This window comes from Capricornis sumatraensis, unplaced genomic scaffold (genome assembly GCF_032405125.1).
Source record: "Capricornis sumatraensis isolate serow.1 unplaced genomic scaffold, serow.2 scaffold13, whole genome shotgun sequence".
NCBI classification, from domain to species: Eukaryota; Metazoa; Chordata; class Mammalia; order Artiodactyla; family Bovidae; genus Capricornis; species Capricornis sumatraensis.
Genome location: NW_027184624.1, coordinates 2,399,644 through 2,416,183, shown reverse-complemented (window position 1 = coordinate 2,416,183; position 16,540 = coordinate 2,399,644). Strand labels below are relative to the sequence as shown.

The 16,540-nt window shown below is 36.5% G+C and overlaps 1 protein-coding gene across 2 annotated transcripts in view; it reads right to left on the bottom strand.

The window, feature by feature from the left end:
- LOC138072368 (lysozyme C, kidney isozyme) overlaps positions 1-16,540 on the bottom strand; it is a 55,438-nt gene that overhangs the window by 18,067 nt on the left and 20,831 nt on the right. The window contains exon 2 of one of the 2 annotated variants that reach the window (XM_068963458.1): positions 7,112-7,221. The exons of the other annotated variant lie outside the window; for it this stretch is intronic. The gene's annotated coding sequence lies outside the window, so the exon portion shown is untranslated. The remainder of the gene's footprint in view (positions 1-7,111; positions 7,222-16,540) is intronic. 2 annotated transcript variants of the gene reach the window in all.

Genomic DNA, 16,540 nt, shown 5'->3' with positions numbered 1-16,540 from the left:
AATATGAGTACAACTGATAATTGTGGAAAGTTTTTTATTTCTTTGTGAATACTTTCTTTGTACTATTATTTCTGTTACATTTAAACTTTCAGATTCAATGAAATTATAACTTTAGAGTTCACTTCCCTTTTTCACATTATGAACAAATATTTCCCTTCCCACATGGGTCAGGTTACAAAAATCCTTCCTCAATTTACACAAAAATTGGGCATTCATCATTGAGAAATTGTAATGAAATAAGTAACTGATTTTTCAAACATGTGATAAAACATAATCTTGTTGACAAAGAGATGGGAATGTTCCTATTTTCGTTTGCTCTTTCTAGAAGAGTATTCTGATTTCATTTCTCTGTTAAGTATGACTTTTGAGTTTAAGGTTTGATCTTTTTATTTGTGCCAAATCAACTGCATATCATTAAAGTTCTTTCACTGAACTAAAACGCAGTGATTTCAATCTGTAAATTAGCTCTGGTAACATTACAAAATGCTGAGAAGAGAAGAAATAGTTGGAAATATGGGAATAAGGTAATGTACCTGGATCGTATTTTTTTTCCCTTTCTTGACAAACAAATATTTTATTTCTCCTCTTAAGAAGCAAATAAGATAATATGCTCAACTTCATATTAACAACAATTTATCTGTACACACTGAATTGAAGATGCTTCTGTTCTCTCTTTGACATCACTCTAAATGAAGATGCAGCCACAAATTATTTCACCCCAACACCTCACCTCAAGTCAATATCATACCTCTGTAAGGTGGCTGGTTGCTGGCATGTGAGTGGTCTATTTCCAACTCTGTTAAATAGGAAGTGAACTCACAAACACAGCATCATTTTTCACACTGTCTCACATGAGCTGAACCAGAGATTATGAGGGCTAGTATCAGTGCTTTATACATTTATTTTGGAAAATAATTTCCTTGACTGCTGATTCAAAAGGATTTTCAATTAAAGAGTCACTTATTAATAGTAAATGAGAAATACTGTAAGAATATGGAATGATAAACTCTGCATACAGAATCTATGTGTTATCTTAGTAATTTTTATGTAAATCTCAAACTATTCTAAAATTAAAAGTTTCAGTTCAGTTCAGTTTAGTTCAGTCGCTCAGTCATGTCCGACTCTTTGCGACCCCATGAATTGCAGCACGCCAGGCCTCCCTGTCCATCACCAACTCCCGGAGTTCACTCAAACTCACATCCATCAAATCGGTGATGCCATCCAGCCATCTCATCCTCTGTCATCCCCTTCTCCTCCTGTCCCCAATCCCTCCCAGCATCAGAGTCTTTTACAATGAGTCAACTCTTCGCATGAGGTGGCTAAAGTACTGGCATTTCAGCTTCAGCATCATTCCTTCCAAAGAACACCCAGGACTGATCTCCTTTAGAATGGACTGGTTGGATCTCCTTGCAGTCCAAGGGACTCTCAAGAGTCTTCTCCAACACCACAGTTCAAAAGCATCAATTCTTCGGCGCTCAGCTTTCTTCACAGTCCAACTCTCACATCCATACATGACCACAGGAAAAACCATAGATTTTTTTAAAAAAAAAGTATAAGAGAGAACATAGTATGTTCTGGAAATCTCCTTTGAAGTGGGGAGTGGAAGTGAAGAATTTGGCTAGGTAGGCAAAAGACCTTTTATGCTATTCAAAGGAGATTCAATACATAAATTGTATAGGCTGGATGAGGATTCCTAGATCTGTGGATGGGCTTCAGGGGTGTTGCAAAACCTCCTGAGTTGTATAAGATTATATTGTCTGAATGTGTATAGTATGTTTTTCTCTGAAGAAAGTTAAAAACTTTAATTATTATTCAATTATTCTTAAAGGGAAAAGCACATAAAATTGTTAATAATCACTGCTGAAGGTAATGTTGAAATTGAAATATTTCGAGCAAGAGATATGAAACAATTCTATTTTTGTGTGCAAAAAAGATCCCTTCTTGGTAGTCCAGACTATAGTGATAATGTGTATGTATTTGGAGAAGGAAGGCAGGAGTTAAAGCCAAGATGGTGATAAAGACCATGATCTTCAGACTTTTTTGAATTGTGGTCTACTTTGCAGGGGAAAGGAATGACCCCATAAGATACCCTACCCTACTCTTGCCACTTTCCTGAGAAAAAAATTACTCAGTCTTTGGGATGAAATGTCATTTTTGTAAACCAAAGTTTGATGGGATTATATATACATCAACTTTATCATTGTAGATAAATGCACTGTACAAAAAAGGTCTCAATGACCCATATAACCACAATGGTGTGATCACTCACCCAGAGCCAGACATGCTAGAGTGTGAAGTCAAGTGGGTCTTAGGAAGCATTACTACAAATAAAGCTAGTGGCAGTGATGGAATTCCATCTGAGCTATCTAAAGTCCTAAAAGATGATGCTTTAAAGTTCTGCTCTCAATATGGCAGCAAATTTGGAAAACACAGCAGTGGCCACAGGACTGGAAAAGGTCAGTTTTCATCCCAATTTCAAAGAAGGGCAGTGCTAAAGAATGTTCAAACTACAGTACAACTGTACTCATTTCACATGCTGGCAAGGTAATGCTCAAAATCATTTAAGCTAGGCTTCGACAAGATGTGAGTCGAGCGATTTCAGATGTACAAACTAGATGTAGAAAAAGCAGAGGAACCAGAGATCAAGTTGGTAACATCGTAGGATCATAGAAAAAGCAAGGAAATTCCAGAACATCTACTTCTGCTTCATTGAGCACGCTAAAGCCTTTGATTGTGTGGATCACAACAAACTGTGGAAAATTCTTAAAGAGATGGGTATACTAGACCACCTTACCTATCTCCTGAGAAACCCGTATACAGGTCGAGAAGCAACAGTCAGAACTGGACATGGAACAATGGACTGGTTCAAAAATGGGAAAGGAGTATGTCAAGGCTGTATATTGTCATCCTGCTTATTTAACTTATATGCGGAGTACATCATGTGAAATGCTGGGCTGGATGCAGCTCAAGCTGGAATCAAGATTGCCAGAAGAAATATTAATAACCTCAGATATGCAGATGACACCACCCTAATGCCAGAAAGCAAAGAGGAACTAAAGAGCCTCTTAATGAAGTTGAAAAAGGAGAGAGAAAAAGTTGCTTAAAAGTCAACATTCAAACAACTAAGATCGTAGCATCCAGTCCCATCATTTCATGGCAAATAGATGGGGACGGGGGCGGGGGGGGGCGGAGCATGGAAACACTGACAGATTTTATTTTCTTGGGCTCCAAAATCACTGCAGATGGTGACTGCAGCCATGAAATTAAAAGATGTTTGTTTCTTGGAAGAAAAGTTATGACAAACCTAGGCAGTGTTTTAAAAAGCAGAGACATCACTTTGCCAACAAAGGTCTGTCTAATCAAAGCTAAGGTTTTTCCAGCAGTCATGTATGGAAGTGAGAGTTGGACCATAAAGAAGGCTGAGCAATGAAGAATTGATGCATTTGAACTGTTATGCTGGAGAAGACTCTTCAGAGTCCTTCGGTCTGCAAGGAGATCAAATCAGTCCATCCTAAAGGAAATCAGTCCTGAATAGTCACTGGAAGGACTGATGCTGAAGCTGACGCTCCAATATTTTGGCCATGTAATGCAAAGAACTGACTTATTGAAAAAGACCCTGATGTTGGAAAACACTGAGGGCAGGCGGAGAAGGGAATGACAGAGGATGCGATGGTTGGATGACATGAGTTTGAACAAACTCCGGGAGATAGTGAAGGACAGAGAAGTCTGGCATGCTGCAGTCCAGGGGGTCACAAAGGGTCAGACATGACTGAGAGTCTGAACAACAACATGGGTCACTATGCACCAGCATCCTGGCAACAGAGAAGAAAAACTCTTCCCCCGGAACAGGGATTCCCACATGCTGCAGCAGCAACTATCTCCAGGCTGGTGAAAGGTAAAGCCCACTAACTTCTTCTGGAGAAGGACTGAGGCTTAGCAATAGTAACAGCAGCTTTACGATCAACAGGTCATTTTCTTGAGCTGTCTGGGATGTCCAGTTTCAGGATGAAGTTAGAGTAACTATAGATACCGTGGACTGAGTAAGTATCCTTGGATTCTTTGAACTTCAAAGGAAGAATTGCTTAATAAAGAAGATAGAACACAATTTCCTGTTAATGTGGCCAAGTGGGATCTTAATTAGGAAAACATCTCAGAATGGTGAAGCCCAACACTAAGGCAGGCCACCTTTCAGGATATAGAAGTAGCTATAATTCTATTGAGTTATCTACCTGTAACTCAGGTACTGGATAAATATCCTTTCTTTTCAACCTCACCTTACCATGAAGAGGTTATCTACGGTTGAATTAGCACTATCAGAGCCCACATTTCCTATAAGTGATATAAACTTGGCTCCAAGTGCTTTATACATATTTGCCCAAGTAACCTATCTTAAAAAAAAAAAAAAAAAGGAGGAAAGATTACAAAGCTGCACTAATCTCTATGATCCTGCCAAGATCATTCTCATGAAGTTATACTTTATAAAGTATGTGCTTATGCTCATAATTTGTACTCTATGAAGCTCAATCTTTTCTTCTATAAAATGAGAGTACTAATGTTCATCCTGTAGCTTTGTTGAAATCACACCATGAAGATTACAGCAAAATTTAAACAACCAAATGACAGCTCCTTTTCTACCCTATTAGTTCTTTCTCCTCTCTAAACAAGAAAAACAAATTATTATTTTAATATATCACATGCCATAGCATTTACATAGACCACTCTTGACGATCTCAACAAACCACAAACCCAGAGGTAAGAAGATTTTATCATAGTTGATGAATCTTATACTACAATAAGAGTGAGAGAAAACAGAAAATTTGTTACCTTCGTGGCATCTATTTATTAGTTGATTTTAGAAGTGTTTGAGGAAAAATAAATAATAAGAAATACCACCTGGAAAGACCACTATTAAAAACTTAGCACAGTAATCAAGATAGCATAATACTGAAGGGAAAATAAGACACGTAGGTCAATGGAACAGAATAGAAAGCCCAGAAACAGACTCTTACAAATATGCCCAGTTAATTTTTGACTAAAGAGCAAAAGTGACTAAATGGAGGATGGGCAGCCTTTTCAATAAATGGAACTAGAGAAATTGAAATTCATCAGCAAAAAAAAAAAAACAAAAAAAACTTGACCTAAAAACTCACACTTTATGCAAAATTGTACTGAAAACAAAATTTTAATTTAAACTATAAAACTTATAGAAAATAACATAGGAGAAAATCTTTCAGACCTAGAATTAGGTAAAGAATTCTTAGGCTTGACAGCAAAAGCATAATTCATAAAAGGAAAAAACAGATAAATTGGCCCTCATCAAAATAAACTTTTGCTCTGCAAAAAGACCCTATACAAGGATAAAAAGACAAATTAGAGACCAGGGGAAGATTCTGAAAATCACTTATCAAAATTCTTTTGTCTAAAACACATAAAGATCCTTCAAATCTCAACATTTAAAAAATAATAATCTAATTAGAAAACTGGGCATGGACAAAAATTCACAGACATTCCTCCAAAAAGGACAGGTATACAGCTGGCAAATAAACAACTGAAAAGACTTTAACATTATCATCCATTAGACGGATGCTAATTAAAACTACAGTATCCTGTCAAAATTAACAATGGACTTATTATACAACCTAGCAATCTACTTTTGGGTCTTTATCCTAGAGAAATGTCTTCTTTCCACATAAGAACTTGTATATGAATATTCATAGCAACTTTATTCTTAAATAGCCAATAACTGTAAACTATCCAAATTTCCTTGAGGTTCCTTAAGATGTTGTTTGTATCAATAGTTTGCATCTTTTTCTAAATCACTGAGTAGTATTCCATGGTGTGGACACACCAGTTTGTTTAATCATTCACCCACTCAATGAAATCTTACTAGTTTATGGTTTTTGGCTATTAAGAATAAAGTTGCTATGAATATTCATATACTTCTAAATATCACTTGGGTCAAAGAAGAAATCTCAAGAGAAATGAAAGAATTGTTTAAACTAAATGAAAATAGAAATACAGCTTATGAAAATGTATGAAATACACTGAAAATAGTGCTTACAGAGAAATTTACAGCATTAAATACATATATTAGTAGAGAAGAAGACGTAAAATTAAAAAAAGAAAAACACTAAAAAAAAAACCCCTAATATTCTACCTTAGGAAACTAGAAAAAGAAGAACAATTCAAGCCAAACCAAATGCACAAGAAAAGAAATAATACAAATTAGAGCAGCAATGAAATTGAAAATAGGAAAACAATAGAGAAAATCAACAAAACCAAAATCTGGCTCTTTGAAAAGATCAATAAAATTGATAAACTTCTAGTAGGCTAAGAGTACAAGAGAAGACACAAATTACTAAATTCTGATACAGGTCCTGATCAGTCCAAGAAGAACTTTGAAAAATTATGCTAAGTGAAAGAAGCCAGTCACCAAGGACTACCTATGATTCCATGCACATAAAATGCTCATCCCAGGGAAGTACACAGAGACAGAAAGCAGATTGGTGACTGCCAAGTGCTGGGGTTAGGGGTCAGTAGGTGATAGCTGAAGGACACTTCCTTTCTTTTTGAGGTGATGAAAATGTTCTGAAATCAACTTTGGTGACAGGTATATGTATCTGTGAATACATTAAAAACCACTCAAGTGTACACTTTAAATGAGTGAATTGATGGTATGTGAACCATCTCAATAAAGGCATCTAAGAGAAACAACAGAGTGCAAAAAATTGTATACAACAGGCTAAATTTTCTAAGAAAAGAATGGGGGGGGTGACAAAATGTTTCAGAACAAAAAGCTTATCTATGCATAATATTTCAGGGAGGACCCAGGAAACAGAATATATCTATTGCCTCCAAGGAAGAGAACTGGTGACGGAAGGACATGCTTGGAGGAAACTTTACATTGTATTATCTTTTTGCATTTTCATGTGCCATATTATTAGGCAGATTTACCATGAAACTAATGAAGCTTAAACTTTGGGCCCCTCACTTGCACAGGCTCTTCATAAGGCCCCAAGAGGGCCCTAAAACATACTTACCTGTTTGTAAAATTGATGCTCATGTTTGTAAAATTTCCAAAAATGAGATGTGTTAACTTCCAACAACTCACCTTGCTATTTCTTTCCACTCCAAATTCCCCTTCTTTTACTTCTCCTTTTGTGATGTGTGAGGAAAGGAGAAGAAAGAATCTGGCTGCAAACATTTTTGGGAGCCCATGCTCTGCAACAAGAGAAGCCACCTTAGTGAGAAGCCTGAGCTCGGCAACTACGGAGTAGCCGGTGCTCGCTACAACCAGAGACAGCCCAAGCGTAGCAAGACCCGGTTCAGCCAATAAACAAATAAATGACATTTTTAAAAAAGAAATGTTTGACCAGTTTTATTGAGGTATAAATAACATACAAAAACCGCACTTTAAAGTATACAATTTGATATGTTTTTATATATGCATACACCCATGAGGCCATCACCACAGTCAAAAAAGATCATATTCTTCACCTTCAAAAGATTCCTCTCGTTCCTTCATCAGATATGTGCTTTGCAAAGATTTTATTCCAATATTTTCATTATCTTAGCAGCATCTTTTTAAAAGCAAAAGTTTTATAAATTACACTGAAGTTCAATTTATTTATTTGTCCTTTTCTTGAGTATGCTTTTGCTGTTGTATCTAACAAACAAGTCACAAGATTTTTGCTTATTTTTCTTGGAGGAGTTCTATTGTTTTAGGTTTTTCATTTAGGTCTACAATCCATCTTGAGTTATTTTCCGTATGTAGTGTGCAGTGTGGATTCAAGTTCATTTTTTTGCATACCGACATCTAGTTGTCCCAGCACCACTTGTTAAAAGGCCCATCCCTTCTTCACTACATTGCCTTTGTGCCTTTAAAGCATTTTTCTATATTTACAGAAACGTTGCAAAGGTAGTACTGACAATTCTGTCACTGAGTTTTCCCAATGTCAGTGTTCTAGTTTTGGCAAATGTAGTTTTCTCTTAGTTTTGTCTACGTAAGATGTAGACATTAGTAGATTACTATTAACTAAGTTCTAGGCTTTATTTGATCCCACTAGTTTTCCCACTAACGTTCTTTTTCTGTTCCAGGATCCAACAGGGAATACCACATTATATTTGTTTTCATGTCTTCTTAGGTTTTTTGGTTTACACATAAATAAAAATGCGCTTAGACCAAAGTTTTCAACAGGAACAAGAAAGAACATTAAATATTACTCTGAAGTGCTAATCGTTGTGGCTATTAAGATTTTAAAGCAAAAGTGACTTCCCTGGTGGTGCAGTGGTTAAGACTCCATGCTCCAATGCAGGAGGCCCAGGTCTGACCCCTAGTCAAGGAACTAGAGCCTGCATGTTGCAGCTAACAGCATGCGTGCCACAATTAAAGATCCTGGATGCAGCAACTAAGACACATCACAGCCAAATAAATTTTAAAAGGAAGTTCAACTGGATTAAAAAAAACGATTTTAAAGCAAAAGAATTTTCTTTCAGAGTTCATAATGAACAGCAGCATTATTAAATAGCAAATATTTCATAGGAATCATCAAAATAGCTGCTGTTTTCATCCAGGAACATTCGGAAAAATACTAAAATGAGAAAAGCTAATTAATATTTATCCAAAACACTTTATTAAAACTTAAAATGGAAAAATATGTATAAAATTAACTGGTAAAGAAACAAATCAGATAGCAAGTAATAGTCCATTACTGGAGATTTTATTTCAGATATAACAGCCCTGATCAATTGTTGACTGTTGTGTAATATGGTTAATATAGAAAACCTTATGAGTGATTTTTAACTTTCTTATCAACTGAAAACTAGCTATGGCTTTATTCAACAAAGTGGAGCAACTTCTGGATGACTTGAACCTGTTGTTGAATGGTATTTGTAGTCAGCTGTATGATAAGAAAGCTATAATGAAAGATGTGAATAAAGCATTTTTTAAAAACATGAACAAGTACAGAATATGTGCTCTGTCTAGTTTCTTTAAATTCACTGGAGAAAATGTCACATCTTTGATATTAGGATTTGTTGAGTTGGATTCAACATTTTGCAACGATTATTTGTGTTCTTTTCAGGTATAATTCTCCACTTTTACAAAAGAATTCTGTTACTAGAATTGCCTACATGATTTTCCAAAAAGATTCTAATTCCATATGCTAACTCACAAATTATCCTAAATAAATATATAAGGAGTATACATGCACGCATGCTCAGTCCCTCAGTTGTGTCCAACTCTGAGACCCCCTGGACTGTAGCCCACCACACTCCTCTGTCCACGGATTTTTCAGTCAAGAATACTGGAGTAGGTTGCCATTTCCTAGTCCAGGGGATCTTCCCAACCCATGTACCTGGAGGCAAATGAACTTCTCCAGTGTGACGGCAATATGTGAGGCTAGCTAGAGCTATGGTGAGAGTTCGTGTCCTTGCCAAGTGCTTGGATTGTTAGAAACAGAGGCTCTTTTTAAGTAGATATACACCAAATTCTGGTAAAAGTTCATTATGCCCTCCAAGTCCCCTATGAGGACACTGGCTTACTATATGAGAACAAAATGAAGGTCCATCATTAGGACTGTGGACCCTTAATGAGGTCACTATTCCAGAACTTAATAAACACACTCACTACTCTCTGACCAGCTCACTGGGAGGTGGCTATCTTGTAAAACTGTGGGCTCCTTGGGAGCTTCAGCTTTATACAAGGCAACACATGGAAGATGGCCTCTCAAATGTGGCTTGGCCATTCCTGAACACAACATGACACTCAGATTGTGAAAGACCCCAGACATCCACTGATTAACAACATTCCCTTCCAGTTACTTTCCCATACAATGTTTTCTCCCATCATCCCCTCCTGAATTCAGTTCAATCATCCTTTTATCCTTACCACTCCATTAATATCATTCCACTCAAAGTCACCATGAGTTCCAGATGTCACAGCCAAAGGTCAACTCAGTCTTCATTTTATCAAAACCGTCAATAGTATGTGACACACCTCACTCCGTTTTGAGAAACTAGGCTTCCAAGACACCCTCCTTTTCTTTCCCTCTCTCCCTCCTTTCCTCTCCTTTCCTTCCCTCTCTATCCCACACTCCCTCCTTGTCTCCCCACACTTCCATCTCTCTTCTTTCTCTCCTCTCTTCCTTTCTTCCTTGGTTCTCTTACCTCACGAGCTGCTGCCTATCTTTTTGGTTGCATCATTCTATCTTCCCTATTTCTAGGTATAAGAGCCCCCTTTTTCAGACTGTTGACCTTTCCTCTTTATCCATCATTGTTCTCCTGGTGATCTCACCTGGTCCCACTGCTTCAAATATTATTAGATACTGATACCTCACACAGTTGTACCTCTAGTCATGAAATTGTCCCAAATTCCAGATATGTACATCCAAATGAGTACCTAGCTCCCCCTTGGTAGCCTAATCGTTGTCTCAAACTCAACATGCCCAATATGAAACTTTTTATTTCTGCTCCCACCAAAAAATTAAAAAAAAAAAAAATCCCACCCAACCCTCCAGTTTTATCTCAGTAGAAAACAATTCTATTTTTTTATTTCTTAGGTCAAAGACTATAGAGATATCCTTGATTTCTTTCTCTCTCATTCAGCTTTTGTCCATCAACAAATGAAGTCAGCTCTACCTTTAAAATATACTGTCTTACTGCTTCTTCACAACTATTGCCTCAATCAAACCACTTCAATTTCTCACCACACTAATGCAAAATTGCCAGTTGGTCTGCCTGCTCCCACAACTGTTCCCTAACCATTTCTTCTCCAGATAGTGACCAGTGATAAAAGGGGGATTGCGACACTCCTCTACTCATACCCTTCCATGCTTCCTGTCACACTGTGAGTAAAAACTAAAATCTTCACCATTCCCTATAAAGCCCTACCCAGCCATGCCCCCAAACATCTTCCTAAATCCATTTCCAACCATTCTCCTCTTCCCTCATTCTCCTAGCCTTTGCTGCTTCACTTATACGTAAAGTTCCTGTACACACACAGCTCTGCAGCTGAATTATCTGTTTTAATTCACCTAGTTGTTCCTTTGCTAGTCCATACTCTTGTTATAATATTTTCATCGGATCCCTTAATATCTGGTGTAGTCATCCCCCCTTTAATTTTCTTCATCGACACAGATTTGGCAACTCTGAACTCCATTCTTTTATCTGAATTGTAGAATTTGTTATTTTGGATACCCTAAGTATCTTAACAGTAATTTGATTTGCAAAGCATTGAGTTTGCAATTTGGTTGATCTTTAACTTTGAACGTGAAGTCTTCCCATCTTTAAATATGGTATATTTGCCCAATTATTAAAACCTGTTTTATCTGCTTTGTTAGAGATTAAAATATTTCCCCATAAAATCTTGAATATTCTTAATTAGTTTGATTCCTTTTCTCTTTTGGCCTCATCCTTCTCCAGCCTTTCCCCACCTTAAGCCCCATACATATATACGTGATTCAACAGTACTCTCTCAGTGGCCTCTCATGAGTTTTGCATTAGTTCTTCAGGTCTTCCTAGATTTTCTTTTTTATCCTGCGGCATCTCTGGAGCTAGGACGGCAAAGGCAACATGCAGCCTATGCTGGTTTGCCCCCATGGTCCCACTGATTGTCTATGATGGTTTGAGCTGAATTATTTTACTATTGGCAAGTGAATCTCCTAATTAAAACATGTCAGTAAGTGGCACATACAACAAAATGACAAATAGGGTTGTTTATGGGCATTATAGGAGAAAGCAATGGCACCCCACTAAGGTACTCTTGCCTGGAAAATTCCATGGACAGAGAGGCTTGGTGGGCTGCAGTCCATGGGGTCGCTAAGAGTCGGGCACATGACTGAGCGACTTCATTTTCATTTTTTACTTGCATGCATCGGAGAAGGAAATGGCAACCCACTCAGTGTTCTTGCTTGGAGAATCCCAGGGATGGGGGGAGCCTGGTGGGCTGCCGTCTGTGGGGCTGCACAGAGTCGGACACGACTGAAGTGACTTAGCAGCAGCAGCAGCATGGGCATTATTTTATATTTGTCATATGCTCTCTATCTCACACCATCCAGTCCTTCTTAATCTTCCAGGCTCCCTCTGAGTCCTCCAGCAGCCCAGGTCATCACATGGCTGCTAAGTCCTACTCCTCTTTCTGTTCCTTCCACCTGCTCTGCACAACAAAGCTCTTCAGCATCCAGAAAGGCTGGATCTTCCCTCTACCATCAGATCGGGATTTCTTCTTTTTGAAAAGTGATCTAACTTTAAAATTTAGAAGCGATCATTTGTTTGTACCAAGAGATTTTTCATCCTAACAGAGATAGTTTCAATCCAAATTAATTTATAATTGGTGCAAAATTTCACAGTATAACCAATGAAAGCAATTCAATAAGTATGGTAGAGAATGGTCCTGGGTTGTAGCATTATCAGGTAAGTAAACAAGTTCTAAGAGACTTCCACAGATGGTTTATTCTTTACAGTATTTTCTCCATTTTTATAACTTCTTCCTTTGTTTTCACTTTGCTTAGCACCTAGGTTTTATAATGTAAAAGTGAAAGTCACTCAGTTGTGTCCAGTTCTTTGAGACCCCATGAACTATATAGTCCATGAACTTTTCCAGGCCAGAATACTTGAGTGGGTAGCCATTTCCTTCTCCAGGAGATCTTCCCAACCCAGGTCTCCCACATTGGAGGTGGATTTTTTACCAGCTGAGGTTTTATAAAAATTCTACAGTTTTTTCTTTCTTTTTTCCTTATGCAACACTGTGACATTGTAATGTGGGCCTGTAGTTCTCTGACGGAGACAGGGTTTTATTCATCATGCTGTTTAAGTGCAGGTCAGTCTTAAGGCTAAGACACACGATATGAAAAAATTATGAAATCTGAGTCTCTTAAGCCTAGACATTAACCCAGCAAACCTCTAAATTCTGATTAGCTTTCTCTTTACCCTCATTTTACTTTCTCTTCCCATCTTCACTGTGTGAATTTTAAGTTCGTAATAGGGTAAAATTGCTTCTACCTTTGTTTGTAAGATATGTCATTTCAAAATTTAATATCTGAAAAATATCCAGAGGGGAATTTCATCAGATACACTCCACTCATTAGTACAAAGGCTACTGAGGTTCTCTATAGAGTCTATGTAGAATATAAGGATCACTCTTTTGTGTGTCTTGCTTGTTTTATTTTTTCTTATTCTTGTCTCCTAAACTATCTGTAGTTACAAATATCTAAACAGGTATATTTGGTACATGCAGAAGTCTGTCAGCATAATAAGCAAATGTTTTAAGTTAAAGTCTCTGGTAAATTACACTTGTGTTCTTGTACTGTTTAGTATGATTTTAGTAAATCATAAGAAAATTGATGGCTGCACTAATTAACTTTTTTCAGTAATTTTTAAACTTTCAGATTTATAAAATGTAATCATTGTTGCAATTCTTAGTGTTTTATATTTCTAAAATATGGTTGTTTCATGATAATCAAATATAAGTTATATTGGAAATATACTCGTTAAAAAATACTCCCTATTTTTTATATTTTCACTAGCTATACCTAGACAACATAAAGGCAGCTATTATTTTTTAATCAACAGTGGTTGTAAATATTCTATTTTACTTTCTTAGTACTAGACTATAGCACCAAGTGATACACTTACTGTTCTATTTCTGATATTACGATTTCAAGGCAGTTGTAGAAAATGCTTTAGTAGATGTAATAGTCAAAGAAGAGTCGCTAGAATTTGGAAAGTCATTTTGTAGTTTAAGGGGAAAATTAATTTTGTTTTGTTGTTTTAACTTTTGTTTGCTTTTCTCAAAAGTCCCTTCTTAACTAGTGAGCCCAAAATGTCAGGCCTGTAATCCCAGCTAGAGCTTTACCAGGTGTGTGTACTTCCTGGATCACACAGTTCAGTGAGCTGTATTATCTGTCTCTGCACAATCTCTTCTGAAGTCAGTTGCTGATGCTGTAATCATAACCCTTGAAATGTATGGGTAAATAAAAGCTCCTTTATCAGAAATGTATGACTACTCACTTTCTCAAGAGACTCTTAATGGCAAAATTGTGGCAAAATGAGAAATTTCTTCCCTCCTATTTATTTGAAAACAACAAATTATAGTCATGATTTCAAGATTTCCTTCCAGGGCCTCATTAAATTGCCTCCCATGTCATAAAAAACCTCTTGTGAAAGATGCTTCCGGAGGAAACTTGTCACATTAAACTGTCAGTCAAGTCCTCTTCTCAAGTTTTGCTACTGTCTTTTGATCCAAGAGGAGCCACGGAGATGAACCATCTCTTCCTTAAGATTATTTAATAAATAATTTTCCATCCATTACTCTTATGCATAATAATCAGCAGCACTCTACACTATACAGTCTTGTATGTAGAGCCTACTTTAGATTGGGATGTGGAATAGACATTTTAGAATACTAAAATCATTTCCATACAAAAAGCCAAATTATTAACCTAGCAGGAGATTTTGTTGTGTTTGGTTTGTTTTCTAAAGACGGAGACACACTAGATAAAGCGTTGTTCATCTCTTCCATGAACCATAAAATTAAAGGAGATAACTGGGTTTTCCACACTTGATTCTTTGTCTCTGCAATAGAATAGGTTTTTAGCATTTGAGCAGCTTAAAGCCATTTGGTTAGTTTTTCCATATACTTTCTTTAAAAATCACTCTTCAAAAGTGCCACGTTCCTGATTTGAAAACTCTAATCATTTGGTTTTGACCAATTGTGTGGGAAGAAATATAAAATAGTTTTTCTTCTGTTCAGCCATATTTTCTTTGGTCAATGCCATTTCTGTTTTCTTGGTTTATTCTTTCTGGATTTTTCTAAATCATTACCCTTCATACTGAATATTATGGGGGAAATATGAGCTTAATATTTTTTTTTTTCCAAAACCAGTCTTTTGATAAAGGGCAAAGTTGAAGGCCAAAATAGACAGATAGCTCAATCAACAGATTGATTTGTACCTCCACTAGTTTGTTCCTCCACCAACATAGGCTACATTATATTTTCAGTAAAAACAGAATTTAAGACATTAGTAATAGAAGTGAACAATTCATTAAGTGTTTGATAGGTTCTCATTCTAGTTTATATATTAATCTTTAAAAATATTAACTACTGAGTAGCTCACACAAAATGGAACTTTTTAGAGGGAATTTAAGCTGATTTTTCTGTTCAGAAATTTTATAGTTAGTTTTCAGATCCGATTCATGATTTTCTCTCCTATGTTCTTTGTCTTACTTACACTGTTTTATCTCAGGGTACAACAAAGAACAAAATTAACAGTGCCTTAAATGTGAGAAAATACAGTGGGTCCTCATCATTTAATTCTTACAAGAATATTTTGAACTGAGTGTTTTTACTTTCATTTGCAGATAAGAAGGTTGCAACTTGAATGGCCTATGTAACTTGCTCAAAGTCATAGTGCAGAGCCCTGAGGTTCAAACTCAAACTTCTTTTATTCCAGAACCTAAATTCATAACTAAAATACTAACTCCTAAAAGCTATGTGGACATCCTAGTGGGCATTAGAAAGGTGTCAAAGAATGTTAGAATCAGACGAAATATTAGTGAGCATGTCATTTTAATATGGATAAACAGAAGTTTATAAAGGCAATGACCTTAATGTCATATTTTTGTTTAACGGCAGAAGTCAAATATCTTCCTATTTAAGTGCTCACTGAAAATAATCTCAAAATCATTATTTATAATTTTATTTAAAATCCTTTTTGACAGTATTACTTCTATAACGTAGAAAAATCTTATGGTTGCTATGTATGTATTTTCTTTTTGCTGCTCTAGTCTTGCATGTATGCTAAGTTGCTTCAGTCATGTCTGACTCTTGGTGACCCTATGGACCAGAGGCTCCTCTGTCCAAGGGATATATCTCCTGCATCGGTAGGCAGGTTCTTTACCACTAGTGTACCTTGGGAAGCCTACTGGGTTAATCAACTTAAAAATAAGTCTTTTGTCACAGAAGAAATTTCTAATTCCCAAAAAAGTTGATTTCCAACATGACAATTTGGAACCTCATGGGAAAGACTTGAAAGCCTGGCTTGTGATAATTGATTTGATTCACAAAAATTACTTATCATCTTTTTTTCAATAATTGTTGCTTAAACATTAGGTAAAACAGACAAATTTGCTTAAGTAAATGTTATATCTCAAAATTTTCAGCACTATACTGATTTACAATAATTTTTCTGAGTTTAACCTCTGTTAAAAGGCAGCCATTCATTAAAAATCATTGCTCCCTCCATAACAATAAAGCAAATAATGAGTGTGTGTGTGCACCCACCTGTTTGTGTGTATATGTTTATATACACATAGATATTTGAAGATATTCAATAGTTGCAGATGTAAAGAATTCTAAAAGTAAGATATAGAGAGGAATGAGATCTTGAGTAAATAAAGGAAGATTGTTGGCAATTCCCTGGTGACACTTGCTGAATACAAGCATAGAGGAGAAAGATCAGACCTAGCATAGTGAGAGGTAATCTGTTGGAGTAAACAGCATCCAGTAGAGTTTTCCACAGCTGTGTAGGTGACATGAATGACT